Source organism: Furipterus horrens, unplaced genomic scaffold (assembly GCF_987537825.1).
Source record: "Furipterus horrens unplaced genomic scaffold, mFurHor1.1.pri manual_scaffold_1, whole genome shotgun sequence".
Classification (NCBI taxonomy): Eukaryota; Metazoa; Chordata; class Mammalia; order Chiroptera; family Furipteridae; genus Furipterus; species Furipterus horrens.
In genome coordinates, this window is record NW_028327171.1 from 38,784,628 (window position 1) to 38,800,875 (window position 16,248).

The following is a 16,248-nucleotide window of genomic DNA, read 5'->3' on the forward strand; positions in this document are numbered from 1 at the left end:
TAAGAATTAAATAAAATAACAGTTACAAAGTCCTTAGCCTACATTCTGGCACATAATGATGTGTGGTGTTGGTGGTTCTTCTCAGGCTGCTGTTACAGAGAAGCTGCCTTAGATCTAACTCAGAAACATGGCAAAGAGTTGCTGAGAAATTCTGAGTAAAAAGCTACTGAAGCCAATATTTTATATCTCAGAAACCTCCAATGTCCCTATCATGGTGACATCACTAACATTTTGTGGGGAGGTCTTGATAGAAACAATATTAACCACAAGTTCAAAAGAAGTAATGATTTACCTAGATGGTGTGATTTGGGACTAACACAAACTATTCTCCTGTCAATTATCCATCTTGCCTAAAATTCTCTCACCAGAGACAAATTCCTTTGGGAAAAGATAATAAACTTCTCTAAAATACAGATTATAGTGTAACTTAAGTATTTATTTTTAATCCCCAGAACCTAGCACAATGTAAGACAAAGAGTTGGTGGTTAAAATTATTAAAATTTTATTGGATAAATTTGTACTATGTACATGCTATGTCTCAGACATTGTGTAAGGTAGATAACAGTAAACAAAACAGATGGAGTTACAAAGCTATGATCCAATGAGTAAAATAATTAATTCATTAGTAAAGTCATAAAACAGTTTAGAAGTTTGGATCATGTGACCTTTAATTTAGTTAATATTAACCAATATATCATTTATAAACCTCCTGCTATACTTTATAATAACTGTAGACTTCCGGCCAAGATGGAGGCATAGACAGACACTCTGCGTCTCCCTCCACAACTAAGAAAGAATACACCTACCTCAAAACTAGAAACAACCAGAAGTTCCAGAAAATCAAAATTCATGGAAGTCCGGCAAACAAAGATATAAAGAAGAAATACTCATCCAAACAGGCAGAGGGGTGGAACTGGGGTGGAGAGGATGTGGTGTGGTGGCGGTGGCAGCAGCAGCAGTGGCAGCAGCAGGCTGGCAGAAAATGCAGTCACATTTTAAAAAGCCAGGAGGGACACCTGGGAGTGTTCCCACCTCACAGCAATGGGGAAAATCAAGACTTATTGCTTCTGACTGTGCAGACCAGTGGGGGTTGGGGAGGAGGCAGAAACTGCCGGTCTCAGCAGAGTCTGCTTGTTTAACAGGCCCCCACTGTCCTAGAATGTCTCCAGACCCGCCCGCTCTGGGAACAATGGCCAGGGCAGCAGCTAGCGAGGCACCAGTCCAGTGCAGAAGTGGGAGAGGTGCCTGGAAAAGGGAGGAGTGCTGGGCTGGCAGCATTGTTCCCTCTCCAACCCCTCCCCTCCATACAGCGCCCTGTACTGACGAATCCCTAAGGTTCCACCCCTTACAACATAACAGCAACAGCTCTACCTGGGATGTGGAGGCAAACAAACACAGGAGCCTGTCAGAATAAGGAAACAGAGAAGTATGGCCCAAAAGGGGAAACATATCAAAGTTCCAGTGGGAGAACTAGGCGATGAGGAGATAGACAACCTAACAGATGTAGAATTCAAAACACTGGTGATGGAGAAACAAGATGGCGGAAGAGTAAGTGGAAGCTACACTAACTTCCTCCCAGAACTAGTCTGGATTTACAACGCAATTTTGGAGAAATCATCTGGAATAACCAACCGAACACCAGCTGGAGAGAAGTCTTATAACCACGGAGAGACAGAAAAGGCCGCTACATCACAACGTGACCGGTAGGGAGTGCGGAGACGCGGAAGGGCTGGCTGGGCTCACACGGGTGGCAGCTGAAGGGACTGAGAAACAGCTCAGCAGCCGGGGGTTCCCCCTGAGAAGGGCAGGGTCTAAATCCCCAGCTGAACTCCCAGTCTACAGCAACAGAGTGGAAAGTAAAATAGTATCCAGCTGAGAAAAGCGAAGAGCCACAGGGTTTCTTGCTAGCCGGAGAGAAACAGCTGGAGAAAAAGAGCTCTTTAGTGGATCACATACAAAGATATTTTGGCCCCCACTTACCCTGGGCTCAAGCGGAGGAAAGGCAGAGAGGACTGGAGATGCTTGGGGAAAGTTTGGTGTGGTGGCTTTGAGGGGAGAGCTGGGGAAGCAGCCGGCCGGGTCCCAGTGCTGACTCATCTCCACACTGCAGGCAGACCATTCCCGGCCAAGTGGCATCAGCCTGAGGGGAAGCAAAGGCCCTGCCTACAGGAATTAAGCTGCCACACCCACAGTCCTTAAGCCTGACAGCTAATCACAGATTGAATAGATTATCAACTAAAGGAGACAGACAAAGGCAGTAGATCCCTGGAAGTCTCCAACAGGCTGCCTAGGCCCAGACTGGTACAAGATCTGACGCCACCAGGGGCAGATCCAGGAAGTGCAGATCATTCTAAGAAGCACCAACAAACAATAGGAGTCACAAAAATGGGGAGACAGAGAAACAACCCCCCATCGAAAGGAAAGGCAGAGTCCCCAGAAAGAGTGCTAAATGAAAGAGAGGGGAGCCAACTATCAGATACGGAATTGAAAGCATGTATTATGGAGAAGCTCAATGAGCTCAGCGGAAACTACAAAGAACTCCAGAAGAACTATAAGGAACTTACTGAGCACTATACCAGCATCAAAAAGGACATGGAAGCTATCAATAAGAGCCAGGAGGAAATGAAGAATATGATCTCTGAATTGAAGAACACAGTAGAAGGAATTAAAAACAGGCTAGAGGAAGCAGAAAATCGGATCAGCGAGCTGGAGGACAATGTAGACAAAAACTCACAGACAGTGCAACAAAATGAAAAAAGGCTGAACAAGACTGAAGAGGCTCTAAGACAGCTGCAGGACAACATGAAACGTAATAATATCCGTATCATAGGAATTCCAGAAGGAGAAGAAGAAGAGCAAGGGATAGAAAACCTCTTTGAAAAACTAATGACAGAAAACTTCCCTAACATGAAGAGAGAAAGAATCATGCAAGTCCAGGAAGCACAGAGGGTCCCAATGAAGATGAACCCCAACAGGCCCACTTCAAGACACATCATAATTAAAATGCCAACATTCAAAGACAAAGAGAGAATCCTAAAAGCAGCAAGAGAGAAACAACTAATAACATACAAGGGAGCTCCAATAAGGCTATCATCAGATTTCTCAGCAGAAACACTACAAGCCAGAAGGGAATGGCAAAATATATTCCAAGTAATGAAAAACAAAGGCGTACAACCAAGAATACTCTACCCAGCAAGGCTCTCATTCAAAATGGAAGGTGAAATAAGGAGTTTCCAAGACAAAAGAAGGTTAAAAGAATACATCTCCACCAAACCAGTATTGCAAGAGATGCTAAAGGGTCTGCTTTAAGAAGATGAAGAAACAGAGAGAGACAGAGAGGAACACGAGTACAAAGGGGGAAAATGACAACGAATAAATACTGAAAGAAAGAAGGAACTTCTACCATTTGCAACAACATGATTGGAACTAGAGAGAATTATGCTTAGCAAAATAAGCCAGGCAACAAAAGAAAATTACCTTATGCTATCACCTGTTAAAGGAAACTAATGAACAACACAAACAAATGAGCAAAATTGAACCAGAGGTATGTAAACGAGGAATAAACTAACAGTAACAAAGGGGGAGATGGGAGGGAGAGAAGTGGTAAAAAGGGGAAGGGTCTAGTCAAGGAACATGTATAAATGATCCATGGACATGGACAGCTGGGTGGGGACTGAATGTGGGAGAAGGGAGGGAAAGGGTGCAGAGAAGCAAGAGGGGGAAAAAAGTGAGACAACTGTAATGGAAAAACAAACAAACAGAAAAATTTTTAGTGGGGGGAAAAAATAAAAATATAAAGAATAGAAATGCAAGTTCAGTGAATATTAGAAGGACAAGGATTTTCCTTCACACTGTATATACTTTCTCCCTATCTGATCCCTCCAGAATTTGGCATTCTAAAGAAGTAAGTAATGACCTAAGTTTCTTTGCATAAAACTAATAAGACCAGTTGTCAATAACGATTTTTTGACTAAGACTTTGACTGGAATGTCATGCCTAAAGGAGACATGCTTGGGCTTTGGTTGTTACCAAAAAGCCCTGAGCAACTGGGACTGACTTTCAAAGGTAATAAAAGTCCACGAGATAAAAGGCCTGGTACCTTGGATGGATAAGCGGTCCATAGCAATCTTTCCAGGGAAGGAACGAAGGTTGTTTTCCTGAAAGATTGCTGGAAGGGACCTTAAGGCACAATGGAAAACCAGGAGGACCTGGAAAAGACAGGTGTTTACAGGCAAGGCTGAATGCCAGGTATGTGGCTCAGCTTCTGTGCCCTGAAGGGCAGACTGAAGGTCACCCTAAATGTTCCTTGCGTAAGTTCCAGCAAAGCAAAACTAAAGATCATAAGTGATCATTTGCTGCTCTTGTTGTGTTTATGCAAATGAACAGGATAAATTAAAAATGGACTTAATGCAGTCCCTTTAATGACAAGGAGGGTAATCCTAGGGAGAAAAATCAAGATTCAAGGAAGATCACAATGCCCAGTGGCAGACTATAAAGTAGTGCAGCTAACCGTCTTTAAAGTTTCTTTTCATTTAAAATTTGTTTTCATTTGAAAGTTAAACTATGTCTGTGGCATTATCAAAGATGTTTAATTTACAGGCAAGAAGAATGTCAAATGCCTTGCAACTGGATGTCTTTCCGATAAGACAGTCCTACAGATCTATAAACTTGTGTGTGGGTTATGTTACATAAATTAACATGTGTTTTCTGTTTTCAAAGGGCATAAGCCTACGATCTCATTACCTGAGTGATTGTCTGTACGTATAGGCCTCACTTAATCCTGTCTGCATTGCTGCCTCCAGAGACTCAATGGTTTGGCTGAACTAAGTGGCTGGGTTGGTGAAGAATGGGGTGGTCTGTGGGCTTCACTTTAAAACTGGTTTCTCTTTCCTATCCTAATGGCTTGGATAGAAAGAGCCCAGAGGCCTGAGAGGGGGGAAACCTAAAATATTTCCCTCAGTCCAAACTAAGTATAATGGGCAAAAGGGTTTTGGACAGGTGAGATGGACCTGGAATACCTTCCTCTAAAGAAGCCCTTCTTTTCCCTAATGTGGGACATTGAAAAATTAATACCTGTCTTTTGTCATCTAGTGGTTACGGATTGAATGATGTCCTTTAACCCTGTTGCCCCCAGAATACAACAAGGATGCCAGCCTGTTAAACCAAGCATGCCGTTGTCCAGAGACAGCCAACCAACCTGGAGTCTGCACGATCCTTCCCCTTGTGGAAAGGCCACCCTCCCCTCCACACCCCCACTCTTATTAGGGATTTCTTGACCCAAGGGTAGGTAGGACGACGACCATGCCCAGCTTGAAGCAGCTAGAGGAGCTCGAGACCTTCGTCCATTGTCCTTTATAAGATTGTAAAGGGTCTTAAGTCTGAGAGGGAGGGATTGTTATTTTTTATTGTTCAAATATTTAACTAATTAATTAATTATTTTTTAAAAAAAGAAGAAGAATATATGAAAGCGTGAGCCATGGGCATGGACTTGGGGGGGGGAATGTCGGGGAAGGGGGGTGCTGGGCGGAGGGGAGCAAAGGGGAAAAAATTGGAACTATTGTAACAATATAATCAATAAAATATACTTAAAAAAAAAAAAAAAAAACACTGGTGATAAAGATGCTCACAGGCTTGACAGATATGCTTGAGTACAGGAAATGCATAAGAGAAGAAGTGAGGCTATGCTAAGTGAAACCAAGGAAAATCCACACAAAACCAATGGTGAAGGGAAGGAAATCTGGGTTCAAATCAATGATTTGGAACATAAGGAAGTAAAAAACAGTCAACCAATACAGAATGAGGAGGCAAGAATTGAAAAAACTGAGGACAACTTCCCAAATTTTGCAAAGAAGATGGACATACAGGTCCAGGAAGCATGGAGCATGCCGGGCAAGCTGTACCCAGAGGGGACCACACCAGGAATGCATCATGACTGAGATGCCAAAGGTGAAAGATAAAGACAGAGATCTGGAGTCAGCAAGAAAGAGGCAGATAGTTGCCTACAGGGGTTGCCTATAGGACTATCAGCTGATTTCTCAGAGGACACTTTGCAGGCAGGAAGGGACTGGCAACCAGTATTCAATGTGATGAAAAGCAACCTACAACCAAGATTACTCTATCCAGCAAAGCTATCATTTAGAATGGAAGGGCAGATTAAGTGCTTCCCAGACAAGGTGAAGCTAAAGGAGCTCATCATCACCAATCCATTATTATATGAAATGTCAATGGGACTTACTAAAGAAAAAGAAGATCAAAACTATGAACACTAAAATGACAACAAACTCACCACTATCAACAACTGAATCTAAAAAATAAAAACAAAATCCAACTAAGCAAACCAGAATAGGAACAGATTCATAGGTATGGGGATCATTTGGAGGGTTATCAGCTAGGGGGTGGGAGGGAGAGAAATGGGGAAATGGTGCAGGGACTAAGAAGCATAGTCAGTTGGTACACAATAGACAGGGGTATGCTAAGAGTAATATAGGAAAGGGGGAAGCCAAAGAAAGAACTTATATGCACAAGACATGGACATGAACTAAGGGGGGTGAAATTGCTGGAGGGAAGGGGGTATTGAGCCGAAGGGAGCAAAGAGGAAAAAATTGAAATTACTGTAAGGACATAATCAATAAAATGTACTTTTAAAAATACCAAAAGAAAAAGAAAAAGAATAACTGTAATAATACTATAAAATACCTAGCAAATATATAAACTCCAAATTTATTTTTCTTGAAATGCATTTTTCAATGTCTCATACTTCCTCCCATTCTAGTCTATTCCATTCAGTCAACAGCTTTAGCAAATTAACCAAATGTAATCATTTTTAGATGCTCTTCAGCTTCATTTTTCAATTTTAAGATATGATCTTCTCCAGTACATGTTTATGACTGAGGTGCTTAAGCTGAACTTGGAGAAATGAAAATGGTGGAGTTAGGCAGAGATAATAAAAATCATAATGAAACATAGTGGTGTTACCTCCCCAAAACCATTAAAAGAATTAAAGTCCAAAGAAGGCGCTCTGTGGAGAATATTGTGAAAGCTAATAAAGTGGGCCAAAATAGTAAAGGGTGTCTTCAGTGAAAAACAACACATGTTTAGAACACACATGGGGTTAATTTCTGTGGAGTTTCTGCCTTTCACTGTCTTAAGCTATTTTATAATTTTGTACAAACAGACATGAACTTGCAAAACACTAATAATGATCGAGTAATTCTTGGCTCTAAGGATGTAAATAAATTCTGTCCAATGGAGTTTCAGTTGACTTTCCTGCTCCCACTATTGAAGAAGCCAGTTTTGCTTCCGTTTAGCAAATTTAAATCAGCCTTTCTGATGAGCTTATATATTAAGTGGCTCCTTGGATTTTTCTTTGTACTGATTAGCTTTAACATCTTTTCTAGTTCCTTCATTAATTGAGTTAAATAAAATATTTAACATGAATTTATTTTATATTTGTGTAAGAGTCATGATGATAGTATCTTTCAAACTTTATCCTTTACTGATAGTATGTAAGCCAGTGAAACATCTCTGTTGTGGTTTTTCTAACTCCTTCCTCTTAAGTGAAGACTGAGACAAGTTGATCCATAGAAAGTATTATTTGATCTAATAAAAAGTTACTTTCCTGTGGACACAGATTTGATAAAGCAATCATTTTTCTTCCATAAAGGAAATTTGAAAAGGCATTTCAAAAGTCTTGGAGGAACTAACTACACATTGTCTGTAGTAGAAAAATAATAATTAGTTTAGTCACAAAACATCACTGCAGGCTCTTTCCAGGGTACTACAGAAGACTATGAGGAACTACATGTCTATAAGCCAGTAGGTATTTATTATTGTATAGATCTGTTTACAGATGTTCATCTAGAGAAATGAATCAAATTTTTAGTTTGCTGACAGAAATTTCACCTAACCAAAAGTGTACTTCTCTTACTTCTAGAAGTTACAGAATCTACATTCTTTTTACTTTTCATTGTATAATGAAGTCATTCAAAAATATACATTTCTTTCTTAAATATGTTTACGACATGTTATTTGATAAATCTATGATAATTTATATTACTGCTAAACTCCCATTATTATGTTGATTATTGTAAAAATTGCACTTTACAAATTATTTGAGACTGGCTATATGATAGGTCCGAAACAGCAACACTACCCACAGAAAACAAAGTGTGAAAAGATGTATGGGCACATGCTCCAGCCCCCTGAATGAAATTAATGTACTTGAGTTATATAAACCTAAGATCAGACTTTTAAACATGGATTTTTATAAGTATAAAGCATACAGTTTCCAAATGTTACAGTTCTAGGTCTGAAAGTTTTAAATGTTATAAATAAAGAGATAAAATGGAACGCACCTAGAGAGATATGAAATATGTAATTAGTTAACAAGCATACTTTTCTCATTATATTTAATAAAAGCATAGTCTCACTAAAGGCCTGAAAACCCATTTACTCCCATCTGCATCAGATTCTTTATCTGTGTAATAAATAACTTGAAAAATGACCTTCAAGACCTTTTTAGGCATTTAGAAAGTATACATTTTGAAGTACTTTGTAGTTTTCATCAAAGTTCAAAGCAATTAAACAAAAATTTTCAGACTGTAGATTTTGAAAAAACAAGACAAAAGAAATCCTTGAACTCAAAGCCACTCAGAAAAAAATAAAACATGATTTTTTTCTTTATTACTTTAATCAGTTTTTAAATTCAAGAACAAGTCAAGATAAATCATACAAAGCTTAGCAAAGCTTACTAGGGCTTGAATACATGGTATAACATGGGCACAAAAATGTCAAAGAATGGAGAGGGAAAGATGTAAGCTCAGTGTTACCAAGGTTGGGTTTGCAATGGAAATTCCATCAGGTATGTGAAAGTATAGACTGGGAATTCAAGAGAGATGTCAGGGAAGGAGGCATGAAACTGAGTTCTGAAGCCATAAAAATAGGTACATTCAAACTTGACATACTGGAAAGGGAAGCACATGACAGTGAACATTGAAGAAAATGTAAAATACGACAGTGAACAGAAGTGGATAAGCCATCCAAGAAGACAGAAGAGGACTGAGAAGCAGAAGGAGAACTACCCCACCATTCTCCAAAGTCAAGAGAAAGCAGCCAGGCCAGGGCCATGGAGAGTGCAGACAAAGTTCCATCCATGCACCACTGAAACCTGGAGAACAAGTTCCCACAGGGTGTGATAATAGATATCTTCCATTCTCAAATAGAATCTGTCACTCTAGTTCTCTTCCTGAATTAGATAATAATTCTGATTTTTTAAAAACCAGAGGATGTAACACATTTTTCTAATTTGGGCAAAATGTGTGAACACCCTGTACTTTTCTAATACACAACATCAACCTGGGAGCACCTAAAAAGAATAATAATTAAATAAAGAAGTTTCCTTTCTCTGTTGCTTTTATTTTAGGTGGGTTTTCTTTTTTTTTTTTTTTTTTTTTTTTTTCAGAGATTTCAATTATAAAATAGGTAATAAAAAGATTAGAATTTAGAGGATGCAAGAACTAATGAGCTAGAGTAATTTGAATTTAAAAATAAGAGATTTGTAAAACAGACTCTGGGTGTGTGTGTGTGTATGTGTGTGTGTGTACACTCCAGGTTCATTTGTGGCTAGCAAACAGTGAAAGAAAGATAATCACATAACAAATGTTCAAAGAACCAGAGAAAATAAATAAAAAGCTGTGGCTGTAGTTGTTGCTGCAGAGAAAGGAGAAGCAGTTTTAAAAATTAAAAAAAATCCCAAAGACTTCCTTCCTCTACAGTTCAGTGGTACAGAGAGGTAGTTAGCAGCCCCAAATAAAATAAAATCCCAGAGTTTTAAATGTCTACCTGTAGACATTATTATTTAAACAGACAGCTGGCTCTTGTGCTAGCTACTTAGCTGCTGTTTATTTCCAGATTCTTCTTCCCCTGACCAGGCCCCCATATGATCCAAACACTGCTCATGCATAATTATTCTCCAGGAAACTCCACAGCAGAGCTAGAAAAGAGAGGCTTGGCTGACCAGTGCTCTTCCGATTTGACAAATGCCTTTTTTGTGTCCATCTGTACACCATTATGTAATAGTCACAGACACTAAATCTAAATTGTGCCAAAGTGTCTTGACAAAGCTGCAGGGCACACGGGTGCTTTTTCTTTTCTTTCTTTTTACATCAGGGTGGAGTGGAGGATAAGAGGTAGGGAGCTGTGCTGGGGTGCCCCAAGTACCACTGTTAGAATGCTTCCCACATATAAAATGAATAAACATCACTGGAGAAAGGATTTCTAAAGCCTTTGTGCTCATTTAAAGGACATACAAAGAACCATAAGGGAAAAGGAACAAACCAGCATTCAATTCGTTTTCAAATCCCTCCAAGAGACTAAAATAGTTCTTTTAAAAAATTCCCATCACATCTTTAAATACAGAACAAAATTCCATATCTCTGGCTGGCTAACTTTCCCTAAATTTGGGTGACACAGGAGCCTGATCTCCTGCAGCCCTCATAGTCAAGGCCATGGGAATGCAGGAAGGTGAGACAGTCGGAAAGAGTCCCTGACAGCAACAAAAGCCCTTTGGTGAAAACGAGTATAAGTGCATTGTGCAGAATTCTGCCTTATCTTAACATTTCTGTGCATGATCTTTAACATCCACAGGATTCCATTAGTATGAATACTAAATGGTATGCTTTTTAAAAACTCTAATATCACATTTGAATTTAAGACAATGTGGTACTACAACACTGAGAGAAAAATCAAACCTATTTGATACACTCTCAGAATAAATGTGAAATATCAGCACAATATAATTTTTTCAGCTTTTTTTTCTTATTTTAATTAGTTTTATTGGGGTAACATTGGTTAAAACAGTAGGTAAGCTTCAGGTGCATAAGTTTATAACACATCATCCGTATTTTGAATTGTATGCTCACCACACAAAGTCTAGTCTCCTTCCATCGCCATGTATTTGACCCCCTTTACCCTCTTTGACCTCTCCCCACCCTCTTCTCCTCTGGTAACCACCATACTGTTTTCTGTGTCTATGAGTCTGTTTGTTTAATTTGTTTGTTGCTTTCTGTTTTATATCCCACATGGGAGTGAAATCATATGGTTCTTGTTCTTTTCCATCTGACGTATTTCACTTAGCATGCTACTCTTAAGATCCACCCATGTTTAAAGTGAAATGTTGAGCACAGTTTCACACACAGTTAAGCATCTTACAGACTGTTCCACACCAACAATGCTAAGGATGTGTCTAAGCATATGGCAGTACTACTAAGAAACACAGTCCCTGTTCTCCACCCTTTCTGCCCTAGACAACAGATGACACCCAGTACCCCATGTCTAGATCTCTTCCTCCCAATTCTTGTGAAAACCACTTGACTACCACATTTCCTGTGTGCCTACCTGCTCCTCATTTTAGAAGGAAAAAAATTCAGGCCTTAAAGTCAGAAAGCCATAGTTTGTAGTCTCGATTCTACCACTTAAAACATCTGCTGCTGATCTTTCCACATGGTATGCCCCATCATCTATTCTCTTAAAAAGTCAAAGCCCAGGAATTTTTGTGGAATGAGCAAGAGCCAGACTCCCTGGCTCAAGGAGCACCTCTACTTTCCCAAGTGCTGATGATCTGAGACATCCTTCCATGCCCTTCCACTTTGGTCCTTATGAAGGGACCCCTCACTCCATGCTACAGAGGCCCCTAGCAGGCATGTGCAAGAAAAATAAAAACAATAAATCTTATACTAACAGCATTAAACTATAAACTGAAGAAAAGGCTGGCCTCTGTTCTGTTATCAAGCAATAATATCATAGTGGCTGGCGTACTATTCATGCAGCACTTATGGTACACCAGCCACTTTACATATATTGTCTTATGGGGTGTTCTATTATTATTCCCATCCTATGGATGAGAAAGTGTGGGCACTGAGAGTTAACATAATTTAAAAGCCATCCAGGTCTCACCTCCGGCTGCAGGAGGTGAGTAGAAGCCACAGTGAGGTCTGCAGGTAGCTTGGCAGGAGCTCCAGGCAGACATGGGCCCATGTGGCATGCATACGTTCACATTATAGTCTTTCTTGTAAGTCAGCCTTTGGTCCCTGCTTGGATGTCTGACCCTGGTTTTAAGAACCAAAAGTGTCAAGCCACCTGTGTGATCACCAGTTCTGTGTGACACCATCACTGAGAAAGAACAGGGAGCCAGCACAGGTGACTGTGCTCTTCACTCGGATTTTATTAACGCAGGTTCACTCAGCTTTTATTAGTGCAGATTTAATCCAAATCTATACTAACCTAATAACAATGTTAATCACTCAGAAACAATCATAACAACATCACATGAGAGAATTGGGGGATAACAAACCTGAGTCTGAGAGACTCAGTTTGCAGGTCTGGAAGACAGCATGGTGAACAAGGGAGTCATCAGTTTCTTGCAAGGAAGAATCTCCAAAGTCAGGTGGGCAGCAGGGCAGACAAAGTCCTCAGTCCAGCAGAGCAGAGCCTCCAGAGGCCCACGCCAAGGGAGATTAGCATGCTGTGGAGCAGCGTCTTGGTGTGAGGAACTCAGCTTTCTCAGCAATGGTCTGAAACCTGCCTCAGTTATATGCTCAGAAGTGGTGTACTCCACCCTTCTGGGTCTCTTGATAAGTGTCTCGGCACCCCTGATGGCAAGTGGGGAATTTCCCCAGGAGCCTATTGGCAGGTGGTCCCACTCCGCAGACATGGCTGTTCTGGTCATGTGTGCAGATATCTTAGGTGGGTCTCCTAGCCAGATGTGCCCAGTGTGACTTAGATAGTTTCCCTCTTGAACTAAAGTGTCATTGCTGACTGGCAGCCATCTTGGTTGACATGAGTGACTCCAATTTGTTTTATATACTTCATGCTATCTTGACCAGACCAATGCCATTTTACTGGTCCTGCTCTCCACAGCCCTACAGCTAGACAGCAGCTGCAACAGCCACTCTTCCAGAGCCAAGTCTTCCCACTGTCTGGTTCAGCAGGAATCCCAGCAAGTGTTCCCCTCCAGCTTCTTCACCAACAACCTGAAGTGCCAGCTCATGCTCCTGGAGACTCGGCAAACAAATCCACATGCCAAATTTCTACTCGATGCCATAAAGTACTTAGATTGTGCTGTTAACAGAGAAAGACACTTTTCTTGTGAAGATTGTAATGGAAATGTCAGTGAAGGTTTTGATGCTTCAGTTCTCAGACTGTTCTGTGTAATCAGGCCCATATGAACCCAGTGGTCATTCACGAGCTCATTCATGCATTTGATCATTGTCATGCTCATGTCAACTGGTTCAGCAGTGTCGGACATCTGGCCTGCTCAGAGGTTTGAGCTGCTAACCTTAATGAAGACTGCTTAGTATTCAGGTTACATGTTGGATTAAGACAACACCATCAGGAAATAGTGCTTCTTCTCTCAAAGGAAAAGTTACCTAGCATTGGTCAACTGCAAAGGAAGAGAGCTGCAGAACTTGTGTGAGAGACAGAGCCATTCTTTCTATCCTGGTTGATCCCACATAACAAGTCGTATGCAAGACACACTCAGAGAAACTTTCAGTATTACTCAAATATATGAAGACAATGACATTTTATATTACAGAGCTTCAGTGATCATGGAGAAAATATGGTTCTCAAGTGCACAAACATATAAAACATAAATGACCAATTAAATACAGATAAAATAGAAGATGCTGATTTAGTATATGATCAGAAAAAGTAACTCTGGAAAAAATGAAGCTGCCTTAAACTCCAAGGCAAAAATTGTATCTTCATAGCTAACCATTTGGTAAATAAGGTAAATAAATTACATTTTTGTATTTTCAAAAAAATAAAATAAAATAAAAAGGCTATCCAATGCTTAGGTTAGGATTCAAAAGCAGATAATGTGACTCTAGAGCCTGAAATTTTTTATAAGCACCCTCTACCAAGTCAAAATAATAGTACTAGGCTAAGGAGAAATGCCCTTTCCCTGTGCACAGTAAAGAGTTGAATAAAAGAAATATAATCTAAAAATAAGAAAAATATGTTTTTGTTTAAATAAGAACAGGATACAGATTAGTATAGTAAATGCTGGGTGACAAAATATGAGGCACTTAAGGGGCTTGACTACTAGCTAGAGAGGACACGTTTCCTTTACTAGAATCTTCCATGTTCTATTACAATGCTATCATAGCTTACTTTAACTATCTATTTGTACATGGCTTCCTGTTAGACTGAGGACATGGTCAGAGTCCCATTCATCATTGTATCTGTAGAATTTAGCACTGAGTCTAGCACAAGGCAGGCATGCAAACAGTGTTGAATGAATGGATGGCCCAATAAAGGAATGAATGAATGATTGAGACTCAAGTTAACATTCATACATTCCAATCACTTTTGAGATTTTCAGATTTGAGAACAAAGCAAACCACAGAGAGATGAAGCAGTAAATTATCTTAAGTGAGGAGGTCTTTATTGAGAAAACGTAAAGTCAGTGGAATTTTACATTGAAATGAAACCAGATTGAAAGATGACAAGATGTCACTTTTAATGGCATGGCATCTTTTCTCACCTGCACTTGCCACTTCTAGAAGCAAATGCTTAGAAAGTCAATATTGTTTTCTTTTAGAAGCTGAGTTAAACAATCCTGGGGATAAAAAGCTATTAATAAAAAATACAGTACATTTTGGTAAACTTTTATAAAGAAAGGTGCTGTGTAGTACAACTAATTAAAAAGTATATTACAAGAAAAAGTCTAAGATCTGTTTTCTAAGAATCGTCTCTTCACGTAACAGCCTATAGACTTTCTATTATCTTGTAGAAATATTGCAATATTCCAGAAGCCTTACAAATTAAGTTTCTACTGCTCTAATTCTATTGTATGTTTAAAGAGTTTTATAGTCCTCCAATTATTGCTTTTAAAAAATTTATTTTCATAAAGAATACACAGTGATTTTGTTTTAACCCCAAAATACATTTTCATAGTTACTCTTCCAAGAAATACTGAGATTATAACAAAACATAATTTATTCCAACCTGAGAAGCATACTCAGAACAAGCCATTACTCTTCTATATTTCTAATACATCAATTTCCTCATTAGATTTTGCTGGCACAATCTTCCCACCCATATGCATCTTTTAATGATATAAGTTTATATTCAATTGATTGCTTGTGGCAATCAATTTCTTAAAAGCTATTTTTTGGTTAGATGCCTAAGTTTATACATACAGCATAATATCTGAGAAAAAAATGAATAGTGCTAATCATCCATGGACCTGGAGTTAGAAAACAAAGAAACCAAGTTGAAAGAAAGAGAGGAGAAAGTTAGTATAATTATTTCATCTTTAGTAGCATAGATAGAATTAGTATTTTCAATGCTGAAATTTGGGGTTTCTTAATGACCATTGTTTATTTTATTCCATGATTTTAACCTGCAAAAGATTTTGGGCCTATAATATTCAGTTAAACAATAGCATGGTTCTTAACCATTTTTTGAGTTATAGGCACCACTGGAATTTTGATGAACCATGGGGACCTCTTATGTATTCCTAGTACTCTTGTAACAACTTATCACAAACTAAGTGGTTTAAAAAGACATTTTATTATAGTTTTGTAGGTCAGAAGTCCAGTAAGTTCTCATTAGACACAAATCTAGATGTGGTCAGGCTGCATTCATTTCTGTAGGTGATACAAGATAATCTGTTTTCTACTCATTTGGATTCCTGGCAGCCTGTAGTTCCTTGCAGGTGTAAATAAAAGTGGGATCCCCATTTCTTGCTGTCAGTAACTGAAGGTCTTTCCCTACTACATTCCTTGATTCATGCTCATCTTCCTCAATTTTAAATGCCAGTAAGTCTAGTACTTCCCATGCCTCATCTCTGTGAACCAATATTCTTCCTTTCTTTTCCAGTTCTAAGGACTTTTATTATTATATTGGACTGATCTGAATAATCTAGGATAGTTTCCCTTTCTCAAGGTCCTTAACCTTAGTCATATTTCCAAAGACCCTTTGTCATTAATATAACAAATTCACAAGTATGAAAAATTAGGGTCTTTGGGTTCCATTATTCTGCCAATCATACCTCCTCAGAATAATTTTTGTTTACAAGATAAAAATAGAATTAAAAGGAAACCAATTATATCTAAACATAGTTAGCAAAAATTTTCCAAAGTAATTTGCAATATGATTACATGTTTCTTCATTGATACAAGAAATAATAATATCAAGTGGTAAGTATATTTTTCAAAGTGTTGAGCATAAATCATACATGATTAT

At 39.0% G+C, this 16,248-nt stretch overlaps 1 pseudogene; it reads left to right on the forward strand.

Moving 5' to 3' along the window:
* The first annotated feature begins 12,998 nt into the window (after positions 1–12,998).
* On the forward strand, positions 12,999–13,567 carry LOC150020902 (mitochondrial inner membrane protease ATP23 homolog pseudogene; annotated as a pseudogene).
* Positions 13,568–16,248: the final 2,681 nt, after the last annotated feature.